The 24,561-nt window shown below is 39.5% G+C and overlaps 1 protein-coding gene across 2 annotated transcripts in view; it reads left to right on the top strand.

Moving 5' to 3' along the window:
* Positions 1-24,561, top strand: part of LOC149262093 (endoribonuclease YBEY, chloroplastic-like) — a 154,000-nt gene that overhangs the window by 7,968 nt on the left and 121,471 nt on the right. The window lies entirely within an intron of this gene.

Genomic DNA, 24,561 nt, shown 5'->3' with positions numbered 1-24,561 from the left:
TAGAAGGGAGATTGGGGTTAGGGATTTGGACTCGATGAAGATTATAAAGGGATCCTAGTGAGGAGTTGAAGACACAAGACAAAGAGCACAAGTTGTGTGATTGAGTCATCATTCAGAGAGAGTGATTTTCTCTGTAGTGTGAGTGGCTCAGTGGACCAGTGCATAGACAAAGAGAAGTGTGAGTGGGTTTGTGTGAATCCAGGGAGGCCGAGTAGGAGGAGATTACAGGGCCGAGTTGCTGGAGAGAGATTGTATTTATCGAGAGGAGGCCAAGTTGTTGGAGCGCTGGGGTGTTCTCAGCGCGCATTTGTGGTAGGGTGCAGATTGATTTGCTCGAGGTTGAGTTCTTCAGGTTGATTTCATTTGGAGGCAGATTTCCTTGAGGCCGATTTACCTAGATCGAATTCATTTTGAGGGCGCCGAGTTGTAGGTTCCAGATTTATATTTTTCCTTGTATTTTGTGGGTTGAAAAACCCATATTGTCTAGATAATGAAATGATCGAGAATTGATTGTGGGTTAATTAATTGTTGCAATGTGTGATTGATCTCTCAAGTTTATTTCTGCTGCATATTTTTAATTCTAGAAGTTAAAAATACCAGTGATTGTATTTTTTGGTAAATCTGTGTTTATTTGGGTAAATAAATAAACTGTTGGGGACAAATTAATTTGTCGTGTGAAAATAACTTTGGCTGGTATTAGAAATTTAACATGGTATTAGAGCTATCTAGAAGACCGTGAAAGAGAGATCTGCGATCACGAGGCTTTGCAATAGCGAGTTTACCTTTTTTTGCAGCAAAATTATTTCTTAAATTTTGTTGTTGGGTTTTGTGGCTGTGGTTGATTTGTGGAGATGGCGTCATTGTTCAGTTTGAGATATGAAGGCAGGTTAGATGTGATATCAAACTTAAGCCCTTGGAAGGAGTGAATTACCTGGATTCTGAAGTTGAATGGTCTATGGGATTTAGTGAGTAGAGACGTACAAGTTCCTTCAGATCCGAATCTTGCCGCTGAGCATAGGGCGGAGGATATGAAAGCGAGTTGCATAATTTTGGATGTTGTGAGGGATCACATAAGCCCCCACATATCAAGGAAGGACACCGGAAGACAGGTGTGGTTAGCTTTGTCCGATCTTTATCAGAGTACAAATGAGAACAGGAAAATGGTGCTGAAAGAGAAGTTGAATAGTATTAAAATGAACAGATTTGAGACCGTGACATCTTATCTCACAAGAGTCCAACAGGCTCATGATGAGCTTGCAGCTGTTGGGGAAACTATGCATGATTCAGAGCTGGTCAAAGTTGCTCTAAAGGGGTGCGTGAAGCAGTGGCCCACTTTTGTGGATGTGATTCTTGCTCGTCAACAACTTCTTGATTGGAGTCGGTTATGGGATGACTTCACCTAGAAGGAGATTTGGGAAAATTCCTTGACCGGAGGACAACGAAAGGGCGGTGAGGAGAAAGATGAAGTTGCTCTTGCTGCACAAGCGAAAAAGGGCAAAGTGAAGGCCAAGTAGAACTAGGGTGGAGGAGCATCTTCACAGAACAAGAAGGAAAAGGACATGAGCAAAGTTAAATGCTTTGCTTATCATAAGTTTGGGCATTTTTCCAGTCAGTGTCCTAACAAAAAGAAGGGCAAGGGCAAGACTGCTACAACAACTATTGCGCAAATGGAGGAGATTGCAGAGAAGTTCAAGAAAAACTTCGCCCTAGTATCTTTCCTTTCTAGAATCGTCATGAGAGGTGTTTAGTTTGTGGACAATGGAGCATCTCGTCATATGACAGGATGTTAAAATTGGCAACTAGGGCCAAACTCCATATGGGTCACCTTATTTATGGCAGCTGATATTTTTCTTGGTTTCGTCTCTCCGAGAGGTGTAGGATTGATCTAAAGATCATCCAATTCCGACATGTATATATGGAGATATGAATTTATTTATATTATTGACAAATTGTCAAGGTCGACCAGCAAGCAAAACGTGCATTTTCACACCCAGCTTATCCTCAACGTTGCATATAAAAGGAGGAGACCTAAACTCATTCTTCCATCATCTCATCCTCACATTTCTCTCTCTCCTCACTTGTTTGGGTATGCAGATCTGGGCAAAATCTCTCACACGTGCGAAGGAAGAAGTAGGACATTTCTGTTTAGGGCTGCATTGACCAGTTTGACCGAATTTCTGAGCTGCTGTTTTGGACAACGTTGACCAACGTTGACCTCTCTTGGACTGCGGATTGGGTGAGGCTGCTTCTCCTTGGCAAGCCGCAGATTTGGGCACGCAAACCAAGGTGATCTGACCTCTGGTTTGACCAACATTGACTGCCTAGTTGCTGGCCGCAGGTTGATTTTTGTTGACCATCATTTGACTAGATTTTTAGACTGTTTTGGGCTGATTCATGTTGCTGTTGGAGGTCGAGTGGACTGGGCTTTGACCGAGCTGATTTGGAGGTCAAATCTGACCTGTTTGACCAACGTTGACTTTGCTGGTTAGGGTTTGTTGTTGCTGTCATAAAATATTAGATTTGTATATTTGTACGATCTCTCTCTCTACTGAACTATTGAAGAATATAAGAAGAATTGATCAAGGGTTTCCCCACATTGGGGTTTGTCCCTGGCTGGTGCCACATCTTGTGTCCTCTTGTCTTGGCTTGTCTTCTACTGTTTATGTTTATGTTCTATCTGCATTTTACTATCATGCTGATGTGATTGCTAAACTGGATATTGATATTGGGCTAATAAGAAAATTGAATTAAATTGCTTTTAAGCATAGAACATACCAAAAATTAACATGGGATCTTAGGATCTCTTCACCAGCATGGTTACGGGGCCCAAGATGTAAATGTGGAGCTTGGTGACAAGGCTAAGTATGCAATCGACGACACTGGGAGTATCGAGTTCTAGATGGACGTAGAAGGTATCATGGAGGTGAACTAGTTGTTATATGTATCAGGGTTGGAGAAGAATCTCCTTTCAGTTTCAGCCATGGAAGACAGAGGACCAGAGTGTTGAGAAATCTAGGCCATTAGCATTAGGTGATTTGTCTTCAATTAGTGACTGCTTGTGAATGCTTTTTACTTCTTTAGATTAGGATCTTCTTCTTCTTAGTTTATTAGTGTTCTTCTTCATCAAACAATAACCAATGCATGAACATAAATAGACAAGAGACACAGAATGTAGGCTATCAGCTAGGGTCAAAACCTCTCACTATTTGAGAGGAAAACCCGCACAAATTCTTCTTATAGAGATTCCAATTGACGAATACCAAGACCAAGACCCCTGATCTAGTAGCCACTCCAAGACCAAGACACACATTCTCTAGTTAATCGTCTTCTTGACTTCTCTTCCACCGAGATCTTCATCATTCCCTTGATATCGGGATCTTCATCGCTGCCTTGACAACACTGTTTCCTTTACTAAACCCACATCACTGAGATGATACCTCATCACAATAGTATCACCAACAAACTGTTATGTCACCATTACTGCTTCTCTGCACTTGATGTGACACTTAGACAAAGAGACTCTTCACTGTAAGGCAACATCTCGTCGTCCCTTCATCTTCCTTTAGAAATTCACCTGAACTTCTTAACTGTGATCACATCCGAATATGTCTTGCTGTCACTGTGAACCGAGCTTTAGAGGGATCCGAACTGTGGAGATCCGAACATGTGCTATCCTAGACAATATTTCGCTGGCCCTCCAATACTCCTTGTTGTCACTGTGATCTGAACTTAAGAGGGATCTGAATTCCCTTGACAGTACCTGTTGGGTGAAAATATTATTGTTTAATTTTGTTGTAGTACTTGCCCAACTATTTAATTTGTCAATCCGAGGTTCGTAGGCTTACGAGGCACATGCACTATATATGCAGGACCGAAGTGGAACTAATCCAATCCAATCTAATCTAATCTAAATTACTGAAATCAAATTAATCTAGGAAGGCATTGAAACATTAACTATAAAAGCAAGAAATTGCATAAGGGAAAAGCAATACAACATGTGAAGAATTTGAATGACAAACAACATATGTGAGCTCACAACAAGAAAGATATCGTAAATTATATTACAAGAACCAAATAACAAATCATGAAAGTGTAACAATAAAAGAATATAAATCAAAGCTAAGAATCCCCTTCTCCTAATTACAAAACTATCTCTTAAAGCTAATCTCTATCTTCCCAAATGAAGAGAGAGCACTCTCTTATATACATGAAGAAGATAACCATCTCATAATTACATATCCAATATTCTCTCAAGCACTCTCAACTACTTTCCCATTATTACAATATATGATCCCTTTGAATCCTCCACACATCTCTCACATATCTTGGATAAGATATGCCAACCAAATCCTCCATGATCTTCTCCTCAGGAATAGACTTGAATAATTATCTCCTTAATATGGTGGAGGAGATATTTGAGAAGTCTCTTGGAATTAATTCTTCACATATTTCCTACACATCACAAAACTCACATATTCTTGAGATATATATAAAAATATGTATATTTTCTAATATTTAATCATAAATTCACTTGTAATACAAAAATGAAGAAAATGGAAAATAAGAAGGTGAAACCCAAATGTATTTATGAAAATGATATGATAAAAGGTTAATGTGATGATGAAATGTAAGGAATAGTGAAGAAAAAGGTGGATGAAAATATGACATTTTTGAGTCCCGACATCCTCCCCAACTAAACTTGTTGCATGTCCTCATGCAACCATGCATGGCTCTCTTTAAGAACATTTGGCATCTTGAACTTTGGCTTTACATGATGATATCTTTTAATAATGAATGTTTCCAGGATATGTGAAAGACATGAGTAACAACTTACATTTTCTTATGGTTGGTTCTTGTGTGACAACCATGAATACAAAGAATGTTGGTTCTTGTGTTAACAACATTCATTTCGTTTTCTGTTCTCTTTTCTTCAATAATAATGTAAACACTCACTGAAAATCATAATGTGCATAAGAAAGCCCTTTTGTAATATTGCGTATGAAGCAAAGTGCAACAAAGTATCGTTGGAAAATAAATGAGAAAAAAATGGAGTGATAGTGGTGAAGAAATGGAATCATGGTAGTGAATATGTAGTGAATATAGGTCCCCCCCCCAACTGAATTGGTTGCATGTCCTCATGCAACTTGACATGGCTCATGACAGGAAATGTAGCATGGTGAGGGAATTTGCCAAAATATTCAAGTTAGCATATAAGGAATTGCATGATTAAAGATTAGAAAACAACATACCTCTACTTACCCAAGAATGATGAACCATGCAATAGGAATGTAGTCGCTGCTGCTGCTGGATCAGGAAAATGTGATTGATGTTGTTGTACCTGGATCCTGGGAAATGAAGGAATCTAAACTGCTGATGCTGAATCATGGAAAAGATAAACGCTGAAAGTGGAACTGTGGTACTCTCATAGATCAGAATTCATGCTGCTGTAACTGTTGAGGGAGTCGTGAAAAAGTGTATAGTCTTCGTCTGCTACAAAACTGATGGTACAAGTCTAATCATGCAAAAGAATGTGTTGATGTCGAGCATGAAAAGAGATCATTGGATTACCGGCCATTGATGCATGCCGTTAACCAATGCGAGGCAAACTCACCATTGATGTCAATGAGTGCCAAGGTACCCGGGTACATCTTGCGAATGCGAATAGAGGTGTTGACGTCGAGCCATTTGCAAGATCTGACGATCAAGGGACATTGATGTATTCCCATGATTGTCAGCGAGAAAACTTGCCATTGAGGCATGCAAGTCTCAAGGTACCCAAAAGGAACTCTAGTCTATTTCCCAGATAAGGTGCTGATGTCGATGGGGCAAGAATTGTTGAAAGGTGGGCCTTAAGGAATCCCACATCAGTCAACGCGAGTTTGTACAAAAAGATTTGGTAGGACTATAAATGGAAAGAACTCACGGACAAGCAGTGTGGATCAGCATGGCGAAAAAAACAAGGCAATGTAATCATGGAAAGGGAATGAGTTTTATTCAGAAGGCAAACTAGAAGGCAATAAACTGAAAAGGATAAAGGAATGTATGTGATTCAGAAAAATAGGCGTGCATGAAGTCGTGAAAGATAAGGTAATGGAAAATAGGCTTCAACACCAGGATGGTCAATCGGCTTTGAAGGAGAAATGTTACAGTGTCACAGCATGGATAATGGAAAAAGTGGAAATGTTGGTGTATAGCATGGTTGCTGTGTAACATCAAACATCAAGAGGTGCAAAAAAGAGTTGCTGGATATCAACAAACGTCATGATGTTTATGATGAGTTACAGCTCCTTCTAGCTGTTTATGAAAGCATGTTTCTCAAAAAGTTGTGTGATCTTTGAAAATCACTTCAGCAGTGAAATGCGATCATTTCCGAAACCTGAAAAAAACTTTGTACAAATCCTGTATGAAAACTTCGTGAGAGCATTGTACAACGTAAGATGCGAGAATAAGTACAAATGTGAGCAAAAAAAAAAGAAAGTGTGTGTTAACCTGTCGCTGGCGCTGATTTCATCATCGATGGCTGTCAAAGTGACTTCAAGAAAACAAATTAGTGTTAAGCGTAAAAACATGCGTTCGTATTGTTTTCAGGAATTTATTGAAAGGTCCATTTGCAATTTTCATGGTTTTATAATTGTTATGGTCTTTTATTTTATTTTATTTATGTTGATAATACACAACAAAGGAAAAGACCAAAAGAAAAACAAAATAGGCAAAATCAAAGTCAGATCTCCATTCCTTGGCATGCTTTGCAAAGTAGAGCAACACTGTCTCAGCGCTAGCAAATCTTCAGTTTCTTGCTGATTCATGTCAGTAAAGTTCTGAAAGTTAAATAGGTTTCTTGGATGCATTGTTAAATTCATTCAAGCAATTGAAAGTTGGGCAGAGTATGATTCGCATCGATTTTCTGCAATAATCTCACTTACTTCTCTGCAAGATTGGACCTGTACATCATCAGATATAGTGGAATATTCAAAACATTCAATTGTAGCGTTCATAAGTATCTAGTAAAAATCATCAAGCAGACGATCCTGGCATCATGAACATTAGTGTAATGAAGCAGTGTGTAAAATGGAGATAGTGAGCATGAGAAAACAATCAGCTTCTGGCATAAAATCCAGCATAAGCATAAGAATCGACATAAAGCTCGTGGGCCAATTTCCAGTTTCGTTCTGGTGCAAAATCCTTTGTGAGTCAAACATCTCCTCTGAGTGCCTGGTGTCAGCATGTCGCCTCTAGGCGTAAAATCCTGAAAGCAAAATGTTATCAGACAAGATATATCAAAATAAAATGCAACCCATGGCTTGACTCTTGGCTTGCAGAAGGTATCAGCAATTTCTTCTCCTATCTTGCATGGTACATCTAGGGCTCCGGATTGAGCTTTTCTCAGAAGATAATCCAACCCAATTTACAAGTGCGCCGGACAAGAAAGGAAATATGGGTTGAGTTTTGCATATCGCAGAAACTGATGACATTTTTTACATCTTTGGATAATGTCCTTTTTGAAGATTTTACGTTTGATTGCTGCACGGGATTGCTGTTCTCACATCTTTGTTCAGATCATATTAGGCTATGATGATGATGACAGATCTCAAGAGGGAAACTAGGTTTAGGTATGGTTTTAAGATGAGGTGGATTTTCTATTGAAGGGTGTGGGTTGTACATGCCGTATTGGCAAGAAACAGAAGGAACTCTCCTGTATCGATAAATAAACTAGCAACGCAAGCACACCCCAAATATTCCTGAAGGAGTCTGCACGCCCTGAAATAGAGAAATGCATGTCGTGATCCTTGGCCCCCCACTCATTTATTGGTTGCTCTCAGTAGCGTTTAGAATCATGTCATGTACGAAAGAATACTACAGTAGTATGCCTACTAGAGGCATAGGCATAAGCATTTTTTTTTTCATGATGGCTGTAACAACTTATGAAATCTGCATATTACGACCTGACAGACAACCCAGAATTACTTGCTTTGGAATGAATGACTCTAATTCACCACGAGAAAAGGTAATTGGTTAATTCTAAAGGCCCGTGACCTGAAGACAGTAGCCTCAACTCACGATCTCACCCATAGTTTTCATTCCTTCAGGAGATTCTCGTAAGAAGAAATCCAGCTGTCCAGCGCATATAAATGCTTCTCTTGACCTACCAGTATAAACTGTGGAATACGAATACACTAATGGGGATTCACGTGTCTAAGAGCCCATGATGTATGATCACAACGTATCACCAAAATTCCCTGCCTCAGAAAGCTAGCACGAGTTGTTAAAATAACTCTAATAATATCATGCAACAGTGGTTTCATTACCTCTTTCGGCTGGATTTGTTTATATCCCATGATAAGAATGCTTCCTCCAAGAGAAACGATGGAGAAAAACTCGCAGCCAATAAGGAAGGGATCCGTCAAATAAGCAACAACATAATCATTTAATCTCAATAAAGTATGCCGACGGACAGAAAATTTAGGATGGCCAATCCATAAAAATAGTTATATGATAGTGATACTTATGGGATTTGGTTCCTATTATCTTGAGATGCGAAAGATAGTGTAACAACGGTGCATTTTGGCCCATATTTCTCAATCAACATCCGCATAGTATCCTAGTTTTTGTTATGAAACCCAAATTAAACGTGAGAATTAATCACGGGAGAAAATCCCAGCTTTCGAAATATGCAAACAAAGGATTATCTTTCATTTTATTGCGCTTTCATTTGTTTGTTGCTCATCGTTTTGGTTTGTTGCTGCTAGCTGCAGATTTATGAAACACTAGGCGGAGAGATGGCATCGCTACGACTCAGCCATAAATGAATAGACGGAGACAGAAACTTACAAGTTCGAAACTCACAGTTTTTTTTATTGGCCCTAGGCGAAATGATGAACCTTCAAATTTAATTGTTTTTGCAGGTTTTATCATCTAATTGCTTGCTGCAGGTTTTAGTATGGCCAGAAAACGCAATCAATTGCAAGCGAGACACAGTTTCAGCAAAAAATGATTTGCAAATTAACGATAAAATCGATTAGGCATATTGCAAAACATGAATTTATTTATTCCTGAAATTAGTCTAAATCATCCCTATTTTCTGATCCTCGCGATCGCACTAAGCGCGGAGGAGAGCATACTTATTTTAGGTAAAAGCAAAACTGAAAATGAAAGCCTAGCTACTCCATACTAATTAGAATTTAAAAATTAGTTACGTGTAATTAAACTTCCAATGAAGCCATTCACGTAGCAGTAACAACAATATATTCAGTAGCAATTTTTTAAATGATGGATGAAAATATTCAAGAGTGAATGAGTCTAGTTGTTGTGACTGCAAATCAACTAAAAAATAAAAACATGAATCTAATATAGTACTTACCTGGAACCATTGTTCGATAAAGCTTTGATAGGCACAGTTTCTCTCACTTAGATCATGTTGTAACTCCTCTTCTTCTTCTCCGATATGCTGTTCTTCTTCCTCGAATTCCTGTTCGAATGATTGTTTGCCATCAGATAAGCAGGATTCTTTAGATATTGAATCTTCGTTTATTTCGTGGGGAGTAGTTGAACTTTCAATTCTTGTCAAGATCTCCTTTTCCAGGGAAGAGGAGATTCCGACTTCTGCAAGGATCTGAGTGAGTAGTTCCAAGCTGACACTCATTATAAAACCATGTTGAAAGAGATTCTAAAAACAAAGTGCTAATAAGTGTTTGAGTTTTTAATCCTTTTACAAGGTTTTAGTTCACAAAAACTCTTCCAAATCAGCACACTAAAAATTGAATTAAAAACAAAAGGACCACAGAAATAATCTTGAATTCAATACTCAATTAAACCCTCTTACAAGGACTGCTCATTAATTGAGTAATCGAATTCTTCAACTACAACCATGAACCATGAATTCATCAAACACTCTTCACAGTTGCGAAAATCAAACACACTTGCAGAAATTGAAATTCACACTTGCATAAATGTAAACACACCCTACATGCCCTGATCCATAAGAGGTCGAGCCCGTTACGGTATCTCGAATGCGATGCGTAGGCTGTTCCCCATGTCTTACCGCCTTAACACCTCAGAGTTAGGAACATGTCTAAACACACTTGCATGAAAAATCAAACTAAACTTCAATCCATCGTGCCTCCCCGGCAACGGCGCCAAAATGTTGGGTGAAAATATTATTGTTTAATTTTGTTGTAGTACTTGCCCAACTATTTAATTTGTCAATCCGAGGTTCGTAGGCTTACGAGGCACATGCACTATATATGCAAGACCGAAGTGGAACTAATCCAATCTAATCTAATCTAAATTACTGAAATCAAATTAATCTAGGAAGGCATTGAAACATTAACTATAAAAGCAAGAAATTGCATAAGGGAAAAGCAATACAACATGTGAAGAATTTGAATGACAAACAACATATGTGAGCTCACAACAATAAAGATATCTTAAATTATATTACAAGAACCAAATAACAAATCATGAAAGTGTAACAATAAAAGAATATAAATCAAAGCTAAGAATCCCCTTCTCCTAATTACAAAACTATCTCTTAAAGCTAATTTCTATCCTCCCAAATGAAGAGAGAGCACTCTCTTATATACATGAAGAAGATAACCATCTCATAATTACATATCCAATATTCTCTCAAGCACTCTCAACTACTTTCCCATTATTACAAAATATGATCCTTTTGAATCCTCCACACATCTCTCACATATCTTGGATAAGATATGCCAACCAAATCCTCCATGATCTTCTCCTCAGGAATAGACTTGAATAATTATCTCCTTAATATGGTGGAGGAGATATTTGAGAAGTCTCTTGGAATTAATTCTTCACATATTTCCTACACATCACAAAACTCACATATTCTTGAGATATATATAAAAATATGTATATTTTCTAATATTTAATCATAAATTCACTTGTAATACAAAAATGAATAAAATGGAAAATAAGAAGGTGAAACCCAATGTATTTATGAAAATGATATGATAAAAGGTTAATGGGATGATGAAATGTAAGGAATAGTGAAGAAAAAGGTGGATGAAAATATGACATTTCTGAGTCCCAACAGTACCCAATCTCCATTATTGTACCTTAGACCGAGCTCCTTTTCTCTCATCCGAACTCTGTAATCACTCTCTGAAATCTCAAAGATATCCGATGTCTTGGACTGTGCTAATGCGAAGAGCCTAGCCTCATATATATAGTAATTCGTCCTATATAATTAAACCGACATGGACATCTGAATGGATGTGTCTCCATAATGAGAAGCCGACATGAGTGTGTCACCTTATCTTGAAGCTGACATGAAGAGAGGACTGTGTGCTTGTCGTTGGAGGGCTATATAGACTTATAAACAATTTACACATGCTCAAGAAGAGCTCTTCATACATGACATTGACTCTTTGACTTTAATGACAAATCTTAAGGCTTTCAGTGGGAGCCATCTAAAATGAAATCCCTTGCTCATGAAACCCATGAAGCAAGTCTTACAATAATAATTTTATTCTCTTCTTTTCATCGTTTACAAAGATTATAATTACATGTCATTATGAAGACCGAACCTAGTTACATTTTACAACACTCCCTTTTAACTAGGGAGCTATTCATAATGGTACTTGGTGTGAAAATTTGAAAGGTCCAAATTTCTACTGTAGCAACTGATTAAATTCCTTCTATTTGTTAATTAATGAACAAATTATTTACTGCATCCTACAGCAAATACCGAAACTAATACATTGCAGCCTTCACCAATTAAATTAAATGCGGAACAAGAAACTGAGCAAGAAAGAAATACACAACACATGACACCGTTATTTTTGGACAAATGTCCCCGAAAAAACCCGATGCGGGAAAACCGGTGCAACAACTGAGTGTTTGTAATATTAAGCAGTGATTTCTGAATACAATCTTTGGATATCTTGCTGGCTATCCAATACAGAGAATTTGACTGACAGAGAGATTAGTGAGAGATATCTCACACTACCACTGGCGATCCAAGACTGATCCAGCCTCTACGCAATTTCTGCACAATCACTGTGTTGTTCTGGGTCACTTCTTCTGGGCCTGCGTCACTCCTTCTAGTTGGTCGTTTTGCTTCTGGAACTTTGACTTTTGCCCTGCCAGTCTCACACCCCGGCATTTGGCTCCAAAACACAACTTCTCCAGCAAAATAAGGATCTCCTCTCAGGCTCTACGCTGCTTCTGCGTCAGCCTACGCTGCCCAATGTGGTCTCTGCGCTGCTTCTTCTAGATCTCTCTCTGCCTTCTTTGCGATGTATTCCCGAATTAGGAACCTCCAACCGGAAAATTATCCCTGCCCCTCACTGTAAGAAATATCCTCGATCGATTCTCTAGCAATTGTTGCGCTGCCCTCTCTGAGAAATTCGATCTCTTGATCTCTCTCCGATGTGTTTGTCAAATGTCCATCAAATTCCTTCTTATAATCCTCCAGTTGAGTAATCAACAACCCAGATTAGATTATAATCAATGGCTCAGATCATTTGGACTTGATCTCTGTCTTCTTCTAGAAGTTTCACCCTCAGTTTGATTAATACCCTTTAATTATTTTAATTTCCTAAGTTTAGACTTAGGCACCCATTAAAAATAATTAATTATTTTAATAAAACTGTTTTTGGGTGGAATTACCCAAAACGATTTCTGGGTTTTCTGGAATACATGTGTCCTAGCCTCCCTGCAAATTTTGAGGCTTAGAGCACATCCGATGGTACCAGAAATCAACACTCCCTCTTAGTGAGGAATGTGTTCTAGTAATGCAACCTGTTGAAGCATTATCCTGACTCTGTAACATCTTCCTCTGTGCTGTTGATGTCTGACATCACTGCCCACCAACTACTGTGCAAAAGCTGCATCTGTGCTGCTGCTGCCAACTGCGTCTGCACTGCAACTCTGCTCCAACTGCAATGGAAAATCATCCAAAATATTGAACAGGTGTTCAGCGTGATGCATGTGTTGCTGGAGTTTTGACTACTGCTAGTCTCTGCGCTGACCCTCTGAAGCCTCTGTGTTGCTGCTGACTCTGCACTATGCCAACTCTGCTTTGCGCTGCTCAGTCTCTAGCGCTCCTAGCCACTACAACTGTCACTCTGACACTCATCTGCACCAATTGACACTGGTCCATCCTACTACTTCTGATATGGACTCCCGTAGCAAGGTTTTGATCTAAGAGGTGGACTCCTCAAGGATCTTGCCCATTTGTAGTTCTTTCAAACTTACAGTTCTAGATCACCCCACCTCTCCCCTGGAGGTTTCTGGGCAATCATGTAAAACTCCTCCTCGATCTTTACGGATGCAGCCTTCGGATCATGCTGCTCATCCAGAAGGCATGAGATCCTTGCCTTCCAGATCACATAGTTGGATGCCCCCTCCAACTGATCCTGATCTCTTAACCCACTAGCTGCCATCTCTGCCAACGAATTGTCGAACTACCTCCTCTCTCCTCTGTGCAGCACTAGGCTAGCCTACGCACTCCCAGCTAGAGTTAGTAGATCTGCTCCTTTCTACTGTTGCTCAGCAATAGAGAAATCAAATTCCTTGGCTAGGAATTCTTTGAGGAAGAAATTCCCTCAACAATGTCTCTTTCTTCCTTTTGACACTTTTCTGCCCCAGCAACTGCTGCAAAAAACTGTGTCTCACTAGAAAACTGCTCTATGTTGCTCCCTCTGACACTGACAAACTTCGATTTGTAAATCTTTCTCTTTGTCGACTCACTCAGAGAGAGATTTTCCCACGAAAATTTTGCCCTGCTGGCCTGGACTATGCAATCCCTCTGGGGATTCGATTTGTTGCCTATGCAGCACTTCAACTTCCATCCTTCTCTTCAACGCTGGGCTCTTCTGGCTTTGCTCTCTTGCTTCACCTGTGCTCTGATACCATGTGAAAATTTGGAAGGCCCAAATTTCTACTGCAAGAATTGATTAAGTTCCTTCTATTTGTTAATTACTGAACAAATTATTTACTGCATCCTACAACAAATACCGAAACTAATACACTGCAGCCTTCACCAATTAAATTAAATGTGGAAACAAGAAATTGAGCAAGAAAGAATTACACAACACATGACACCGTTGTTTTTTGACAAATGTCCCCGGAAAAACCCAATTCAAGAAAACTAGTGCAACAACTGAGGGTTTGTAATATTACGCAGTAATTTCTGAATACAACCTTTGTATGCCTTGCTGGCTATCCAATACAGAGAGTCTGGCTGACAGAGAGATTAGTGAGTGATATCTCACACTATCACTTGCGACCCAAGACTGATCCAGCCACTGAATGGCTAGCCCTTAGCAGCCTCTACGCAGTTTCTGCGCAATCACTATGTTGTTTTGCGTCACTGCTTCTGGGTCCTGCATCACTCCTCCTCGCTGATCGTTTTGCTTCTTGAACTTTGACTTCTGCTCTCCTGGTCTTACATCTCGACTTCTGGCTCTAGAACTCGATTTCTCCAGCAAAATACAGATCTCCTCTCAGGCTCTACGCTGCTTTTGCGTTAGCCTACGCTGCCCAACGTGGTCTTCGCGCTGCTTCTTCTGGATCTCTCTCTGCCTTCTTTGTGATGTATTCCCGGATCAGGAACCTCCAATCGGAAAATTATCCCTGCCCCTCACTGCAAGAAATCTCCTTGATTGATTCTGTAGTAACTGCTGTGCTGCCCTCTCTGAGAAATTCGATCTCTTGATCTCTCTCCGATGTGTTTTTCAAATGCCCATCGAAGTCCTTCTTATAATCCTCCAGTTGAGTAATCAACGACCCAAATTAGATTCTAATCAATGGCTCAGATCATTTGGACTCGATCTCCATCTTCTTCCAGAAGTTTCACCCTTAGTTTGATTAATACCCTTTAATTATTTTAATTTCCTAAGTTTAGACTTAGGCACCCATTAAAAATAATTAATTATTTTAATAAAATTGTTTTTGGGTGGAATTTCCCAAAATGATTTCTGGGTATTCTAGAATACATGTGTCCTAGCCTCTCTGCAAATTTTGAGGCTTAGAGCACATCCAATGCTACCAAAAATCAACACTTGGTCATTTTCAATCTGAAGAATTATAATTTCTCATAAGAAGAATCGGATTGGTAACCCACCTGCCTAACATCATATCAACCAACATTGTCACATAGGAAGGCCTTGACTAACAACTCTATCCACATGATCAGAGCACAATGCTGGTGAGACCAATGTTTCATAGACACCGTAATCATTGTCTCTCAAGGTACATACTCCACCTGAGTGTTCACAGAGTATAACCTACTTTGGACTATTCTTATCTTGAATAGCCAGTGCTCAAAGAATATGGGTCCACGACTACTCTTATCTTGGATGCCCTATCTCATCCTCAAAGAGTATCGGATGCCAGATGATTACCCAAACCTCCATTCTGTCTTCCCAGGTGAAGACCAAAATGATGTGTTTATCTCTCCCTCTCAATTAGGGAGGACATATCGATTCCAATAACAAAATGTACTCATTCCTACGGAAGGAATGTACCTAAGCTCCCTCTTGGCTTAGGAATTTCTAAGTTTCTTCCAAGTAAGAAACTTGTTTTGAGGCTCCCTCTTAATTAGTGACCTACAACATCTCGTCAACCAGCTGCTTGAAGAGCTCCTTCCTTTGATGTCATGAATTTCTTTGTCAAGGAGTCTTCTGTTGGAAATAATACTGAGAGGGGGGGTGAATCAGTATTATCAGATTAATCAAACTTTTCAAATGCCCAAAAACATATACGCTACTTCAGTTAAGTGAACCAGCGTGTACACGCTTCTGTGACGAAGTAAAACAACGTATAAGCAGAAAACTCACAATTTAGTTGGCTTATTCTTCAATTAAGTGCATCAGGACATTATTCATCATATTAACAGTAAACATGTGCAGTATAACAGAACAGATAAAAAGCCACACACATGAACACCAAGATATAAGGTGGAAACCCAATGTGGGTGAAAACCACCTGCTGCAAGTTGTCTCTATCTTTCTTAATATGAAACTTCAGTTTACAATCTTTTGTACTGGTGCAGCCTTATACCAGTACGCAGGCTACAACCTGCAGAAGGCTTCAACCTTCTCTCGTTCTCCAAACTTCCTTGGAAGGGAGCTCCAACCCCCTTTTTTCTTTTGTACTAGCCAAGATACTAGTACGTAGGTGCTGACCTACAATCTTCCTTCTTCCAGGTATCACTTTTCATACATTTTCAGACTTGGATATTCCTGAAGCACAACATTACAATCTGAAGACCACAATTCATTCAATTTTCACAACAGATCATTGAAGCATAAAACAACCCAACTTTGAATCACTGAACCACTGAACCCTGTCAATCACCAGTTACCAGAACACAGAGCAGACTACAGAACTCTGTAATAACAGTCAGACCCCACTGTAAACTCAAATCAAGCTTCAAAAGATATACGCTACTTTAATGAGCAGAAACCGCGTATACACGCGCTTTTACCGAAGCCAACCTGCGTACAGATCTAAAAATAAACTTTCTCAATTTGCAGCTGTACCAGATATTAGTTAGACTCAGAACGTAACATTGCGACAATATGCAGATCTAGAAATACGCATAATCAACCATATCATGATAGTGCATTTCAAACCATTTGATCCCGATCTCTCCTTAGATCTAGTTCTCCATCAACCGATGAGATCTCTCCTTAGCTCAGATCAACCAACTCAGAACCTGCATATCAGATCTCTTTCTCTCTTAGATATTCATGCCTTGTCGAAAGATGATCTTTGCCTAATGATCTTCTTCTCCTTATATAGCCTTAGGCCTTTCTCAATACCAAGAGCCAAAACCATAGTAACACAATACCATCAACTTTAAAACTAGGGATCGACACGCCCGTCGAGACATAATGGTCCGAAATCATAGGCACAACTTCCAAGGTCTAACCACCATGAACCAAAGGAACCTTTCCACATACACGCGCTTTTTCTGAATCTAACTTGCGTGTACACGCGACTTGGGCTTAACGAAAGAGCGTGTATGAGCTTTCTTGCCATGCTGTACTGAGATCTGTCTTCTGATTGAGTTGCCATCACCTGTACTAACCTTTGAGCACCTGTACCATCCACTGAGTGAGTTGCCATCAAGGACAACACTTGAACCATAATGCCAACAATCTCCCCCTTTGGACTTGATGGCAACCTCCACACCAAGTCACTCTCCCCCTTTGACATCAAGGGCAAAGGGAGGACCAAGATATTCTCTTCCTTGGTAATCCTTCTGCTGTCCATACTGCTGTCCATACTCCCCCTGAGTACATGCTGAAATCTCCAAGTGTGCTCCCCCTTTGTGAATGCCAAAGAGTACCAATCTATCCATCCTGCTCACCAAGTGCTGTTCATGCTCCCCTTGACTGTAGGCAAGATCTGCAAAAGATGTTCTTCAAGAAGAACATGACTCTATACATCATAAAAGACCTTCCTATCACCAAAGACTCATACATACATCCATTTCTCAACTAAGTGAGGATATACAAAAAAAATGACTCATCCACCCAACCAAGTGAGGATACATCAACATTTCATCATTCATCCCAGGCATAGTGGGGAAACCAACAAAGGCCGTTACATGACCTTGACACCATAAAAGAGACAAGAGAGATACATGACATAGAGACAACAGATCTAGACCAAGACTTAGGAAAGACATCAGCAGCATCTGATAAACATCTTGTTAGATCAGCAACTAGAATTTCTTTCTGAGCTCCTTCTCCTGAAACCAACAACCAAAAACATCTGAATGCCAACAATGCTTTATGAGACTTTTGAGCTGCTCCCCCTGAACCTGTGCCTGTTGCACTCCCTGAAACTGTGCCTGAATAATTCTGACATTCCTATTGCTGTTCAGAACTTCAGAGTTTTCCCTTGCTGTTCAGAACTTCATATACGCGTTTTCTCCTGTATAAAACAGCGTATGTACGCGGATATTCTTTCTGCAACAAGCGTCCAGAATACACGCGACTTTCCCACCCTGAATCCGCGTGTATACGCTCATACTACTTCCGTAACCTGCGTATACCAACTTTTCTGTAGAACAAACAAATTTCAACAACAGGATGAAGCATTAACTACTCCCAGCTTTTGTCTGAGATATTCAAAAGTTTCCCTGGGCAGTGGTTTTGTGAGAATATCAGCAACTTGCTCCTTAGAAGGAACATACTCCAACTTGACCTTCTGTTCAAGCACTTGTTCCCGAAGAAAATGGTACTTGATTGGTATGTGCTTGGTCTTTGAGTGCATGACTGGATTCTTTGAAATGCTGATTGCACTTGTATTATCACATAAGATAGAGACAGGTGGAGTGCAAGTGATTTGAAAGTCCTGCAAGGTCTGCATCATCCAAAGAAGTTGTGTACAACAAGATGCTGCAGCTACATATTCTGCTTCAGCTGTAGATAAGGCAATCGAACTTTGTTTCTTGTTGAACCAAGATACTAATCTGGAACCCATGAAGAAAGCACCTCCACTTGTGCTTTTCCTATCATCCACACTTCCAGCCCAATCTGCATCTGTGTAAGCATGAAGAGTGAGATCAGTATTTCTAGGATACCATAAGCCATAGTTTTGGGTCCCTTGAAGATATTTGAAGATTCTTTTGACTGCCTGAAGATGAGTTTCCTTTGGGTTGGCTTGAAATCTTCCAACCATTCCTACTGCATGTGTAATATCTGGTCGAGTACCTGTCAAATAAAGCAAACTCCCAATCATGGATCTATAAGTGGGTTGGTGGACTGCTGCTGATTCATCATTTGCACTGAGGCTGCATCCTGTAACCATGGGTGTACATACTGGTTTTGACTCTTCCATGCCATACTTCTTCAAGATCTGCTTGAGGTATTTGGTTTGAGACAAGAAGATACCTCCTTCATTTTGTTGGATTTGCAATCCAAGAAAATATGTCAATTCTCCAAGAAGTGACATTTCGAATTCTTTCTGCATAACCAAGGCAAAGTTTTGACTCATAGTCTCTTCATTGCTGCCAAAAATAATATCATCTACATAAACAACAAGAATTAGCAATTTGTTATTTTCAACTTTTATATAGAGATTGCTATCTGCTGATCCTTTTGAAAAGCCTTGTTGGTGAAGATATTTGTCCAACCGATAGTACCAAGCCCTTGGAGCTTGTTTGAGCCCATAGAGAGCCTTTTTCAATCTGCATACAAGGTTTGGATCATTCCCAAGAATGAACCCATCTGGCTGCTCAATATATACTTCTTCTTCTAAGTCTCCATTCAGGAAGGCTGATTTCACGTCCATTTGAAATACCTTGAAGTTTTGAAAGCTTGAGAGAGCAAGGAACATTCGGATGGCCTCTAGTCTTGCCACAGGAGCAAAGGTCTCTTCAAAGTCTATTCCTTCTTGCTGTGCATACCCTTTACAAACAAGTCTGGCCTTGTTTCTAATTACTTCTCCATTTTCATTTAACTTATTCTTGAAGACCCATTTTGTTCCTATTACATTCTTATCTTTTGGTCTAGGAACTAATTCCCAAGTGTTGTTCCTTTCGATTTGCTCAAGTTCTTCATCCATTGCTTTGACCCAACATTCATCTTTGCATGCTTCTTTCACATTTTGTGGTTCAATGGAGGAGAGTAGAGCCAAGTAGCTTGAAGCTTCTGCAAGTGTCCTTCTTGTTTGTACTCCTGCTTCTTTCTGCCCCACAATCTGAGTTTCTGGATGATTCTTTTGGACATATCTGGATGGAGTCTTCTCTTCTATTCTTGTCTGCTCCTCTGGTTCTTCTTGAGATTCTTCTTCTTCTTGAGGTTCTTCTTCTTCATCATTTCGCCTTTGAGAGTAACCTTCATCTTCTTCATGATGAACTTGCCTAGGAATATATCCCTTCTCATCAACCACTATATCAATACTGTCAACAATTCTGCCAAGTCTTTTATTGTAGCACTTGTATGCTTTGCTATGTGGAGAATAACCAAGAAGAATGCCCTCATCTGCTCTAGGTTCAAGTTTGCCAAGTTGCTCATCAGTATTCTTAATATAACATTTGCTCCCAAAGATTTTGAAATGCTTCACGGAAGGAGTTTTACCACTCCAAAGCTCATGAGGTGTTTGAGTGCTGTTTACTCGAACATTTGTTTTGTTAAGAATGATAACAGCAGCATGTGCGGCTTCTCCCCAGAAGGTTGCAGGAGTACCTGATTCATCGAGCATAGCACGAGCCATTTGTTGGATAGTTCTGTTCATTCTTTCCACAACCCCATTTTGCTGAGGAGTTCTAGCTGTAGAGAATTCTCTTCTTATCCCATGTTCATCGCAGAAATCAAAAAATTCATTTGATGTGAACTCCCCACCTCTGTCAGATCTGAGGCACTTGATTTTGTGTCCTGATTCATTTTCAGCCAATGCTTTGAAGGTTTTGAATTTTTCGAATGCTTCATCTTTGTGCTTCATAAGCCCTAACCAAACAAACCTTGAGAAATCATCAATGAATAATATCAGATATTCTTCCCCTCGAGGTGTCCTTTTCCTAAATGGACCACATACATCTGTATGGACTAGCTCAAGAGGCAAGCTAGCTGATCCTTCCTTCTCTGGAAAGTTAGTTCTGGTCTGCTTTCCAAACTGACAAGATTTGCATATGGTGTTGTCTGGAATTTTGATATCTGGAAGATCGCGAACTGCCTGATATTTGCATGCTTTCCTTATTTGTGAGAAGCTTAGATGTCCCAACCTTCGATGCCATAGCCAGTGCTCTTCATCCTTGCTAAGATAGCATTGTTGTTGTCCTTCTTCAAATATGTACAGATTATTTGGAGTTCTTTTGCCTTTGAGAACTGTTTTACCTGTATCAAGATCACGAACAAGACATCCATTCGATCTGAAAATAACCTCTGTTTTTTGATCACACATCTGGCTGACACTTAGAAGATTATGCTTCAATCCATCAACATACAAAACATTTCCAGCCTTGACCTTTTCTTTCAAAGGAGCAATACCTTTTCCTTTTATAGTTGCAGGAGTATCATTTCCAAAAGAAACTTTCTTTCCCTTTTCTAAAGTAGAATAAGATTCAAGTTTTTCTTTATCACCTGTCATATGTTTCGAACATCCACTGTCAATGTACCATAGATTTTCCTGTCCTTCTGCATAAAATGCTATCCCACATCTTTCTGTTTGAGGTTCCTTTATTCTCCATGTTTTGGTGCTTGTGGCTTGTTCCTTTTTCTCCTGAAACCTGCTCCTGCATTCAGAGTCTTTATGACCAAAATTATTGCAAATAGAACATTCAACTTCATTTTCAAGCACCGAAAAGTTGTTATAGGTCCTTTTTGTAATCCCTGTCATACTTCTTTGTTTTTGAGCTTCCCTAGTCATGATTGTTTTATATGCAACACATTGAGCTGCTCTGTGACCAAAGTTGTGGCAAGAAAAGCATTGTCCATTGAAGAAGCTTCTGCGGTTATTGAATCTACCAGCCAACTGATTGTAATTTCTATTTTCATCTATTCTTGAGCCAAACTGAGAAGATTTTACCTGTGGTTGGTTGTAGCTTTTGTTCATCCTTAAGGAGGATTGTGCCTGATAGTTTCTGTTTGTAACTCGTCCCTGCTTTACCTGATTATCTTCATTGTTCTTCCGCTCATTTCCTCTTGCTGCATCAAGATAACTTTTTGAGGTGGATGCTTGAGAGGTTTCTCCATTATAGCCCAAACCTGTCTTGTTTAGAGGAGACCGCTGCACACTGATAATCTCATCCAAAGTTTCAGATCCTTTGACAAATTTAAGATTAATAGCTTTTGTTTTCTCAATTTCTTTTCTGAGACCAACAATTTCACCTTCTAGTTTTTCAAGATGTTTTTCCTTTTCATCAATTTGAAATTGCAAAGTATCAATGATCACATTCTTTTCTTCTATGCCTCTCTTGAGTCTAGTGATTTCATTATAGAGATTATCCACATCTATAGCATCCTCATAATCATCATCTTCAAATGCCATTAACAGCTTATATTTATTACCTTGTTCATCTTCATCACTGTTTGATAAGCCATCACTATCTTCATGGGTGTAGTAGCTTTTCCTATTTGCACTTTGTTTCTTGTTCCATCTAGCAGGTTCTTTTCCTTTATCCTTATAAGGACATTTTGCAGCATAATGACCTACTTTCCCACAAGCAAAGCATTTGAAAGGTAGCTTACCTCTGAACCTTCCAGAACCCCTTTGAAGATTTCTGACAAAATTTGATTCCTCTTCCTCTTCTTCTGGAACATGGCTTGCTTCATAGTAATCTTCTTTTCCTGATGCCTTAAAAGCAGCTTCCCTTCTGTCAGATGGACCTCCCTTTCTCATTTCATAAGCGGTTAGAATTCCATGTAGCTGAGACATAGTGAGAACACGGAGATTTTCTTTTTCTTCTATTGCAGATACTTTAGATTCAAACTTGGGAGATAAAGATCTTAGAATCTTTTGAACTACTATAGTTTCTCTTATTTCTTCACCCAAATTTTTCATACAATTAACAATCTCATCTACCCGAAGAAAATAATTAGCCACACTTTCATCATTATACATCTTGAGAGTCTCATATTGAATCCTGAGTGTTTGAAGTTTAGCTTGCTTTACCTGTTCATCTCCTTCATAGCTAGTGATCATTTTGTCCCATATTTCTTTTGCTGATTTGAAGTGCATGACCTTCATGAATTCTGTTTGAGATATACTTCCTAATAGAGTACTGACTGCTTTTGCATTTGTTTCATATGCCTTTTTCTCAGCTGGATCTGTAGGAGTAGCTGAAGGAAAAGCATAGCCTGTTTCTACAATGTCCCAAACTTCTGTACCAAGAGATTGAAGATATGCAGTAACTCTTACCTTCCAATAATTGAAATTTGTTCCATCAAAAACCGGTGGCCTGATTGATGCTTCTTTCTCGTAGTTGCTCATGATGAATGATCTTCCTTCAAGCGATCAAGCTTCTCTGAAGGACCTGGCTCTGATACCAATTGTTGGAAATAATACTGAGAGGGGGGGTGAATCAGTATTATCAGATTAATCAAACTTTTCAAATGCCCAAAAACATATACGCTACTTCAGTTAAGTGAACCAGCGTGTACACGCTTCTGTGACGAAGTAAAACAGCGTATAAGCAGAAAACTCACAATTTAGTTGGCTTATTCTTCAATTAAGTGCATCAGGACATTATTCATCATATTAACAGTAAACATGTGCAGTATAACAGAACAGATAAAAAGCCACACACATGAACACCAAGATATAAGGTGGAAACCCAATGTGGGTGAAAACCACCTGCTGCAAGTTGTCTCTATCTTTCTTAATATGAAACTTCAGTTTACAATCTTTTGTACTGGTGCAGCCTTATACCAGTACGCAGGCTACAACCTGCAGAAGGCTTCAACCTTCTCTCGTTCTCCAAACTTCCTTGGAAGGGAGCTCCAACCCCCTTTTTTCTTTTGTACTAGCCAAGATACTAGTACGTAGGTGCTGACCTACAATCTTCCTTCTTCCAGGTATCACTTTTCATACATTTTCAGACTTGGATATTCCTGAAGCACAACATTACAATCTGAAGACCACAATTCATTCAATTTTCACAACAGATCATTGAAGCATAAAACAACCCAACTTTGAATCACTGAACCACTGAACCCTGTCAATCACCAGTTACCAGAACACAGAGCAGACTACAGAACTCTGTAATAACAGTCAGACCCCACTGTAAACTCAAATCAAGCTTCAAAAGATATACGCTACTTTAATGAGCAGAAACCGCGTATACACGCGCTTTTACCGAAGCCAACCTGCGTACAGATCTAAAAATAAACTTTCTCAATTTGCAGCTGTACCAGATATTAGTTAGACTCAGAACGTAACATTGCGACAATATGCAGATCTAGAAATACGCATAATCAACCATATCATGATAGTGCATTTCAAACCATTTGATCCCGATCTCTCCTTAGATCTAGTTCTCCATCAACCGATGAGATCTCTCCTTAGCTCAGATCAACCAACTCAGAACCTGCATATCAGATCTCTTTCTCTCTTAGATATTCATGCCTTGTCGAAAGATGATCTTTGCCTAATGATCTTCTTCTCCTTATATAGCCTTAGGCCTTTCTCAATACCAAGAGCCAAAACCATAGTAACACAATACCATCAACTTTAAAACTAGGGATCGACACGCCCGTCGAGACATAATGGTCCGAAATCATAGGCACAACTTCCAAGGTCTAACCACCATGAACCAAAGGAACCTTTCCACATACACGCGCTTTTTCTGAATCTAACTTGCGTGTACACGCGACTTGGGCTTAACGAAAGAGCGTGTATGAGCTTTCTTGCCATGCTGTACTGAGATCTGTCTTCTGATTGAGTTGCCATCACCTGTACTAACCTTTGAGCACCTGTACCATCCACTGAGTGAGTTGCCATCAAGGACAACACTTGAACCATAATGCCAACATCTTCATCTTTTGTGGCTTCTTCATAGGGCACAGACCATCCATCACTTTCATCCATGGGCTAGTCATGTCATTATTCCTTTCATCAGAAAGTGATCTATTAGTCTTC

This window comes from Pinus tabuliformis, chromosome 6, assembly GCF_031772625.1.
Source record: "Pinus tabuliformis cultivar Carrire ecotype Pingquan chromosome 6, CPIR1, whole genome shotgun sequence".
NCBI lineage: Eukaryota > Viridiplantae > Streptophyta > Pinopsida > Pinales > Pinaceae > Pinus > Pinus tabuliformis.
Note: the sequence above shows the minus strand (reverse complement) of the source record. Positions and strands in the feature narration are given on the sequence as shown.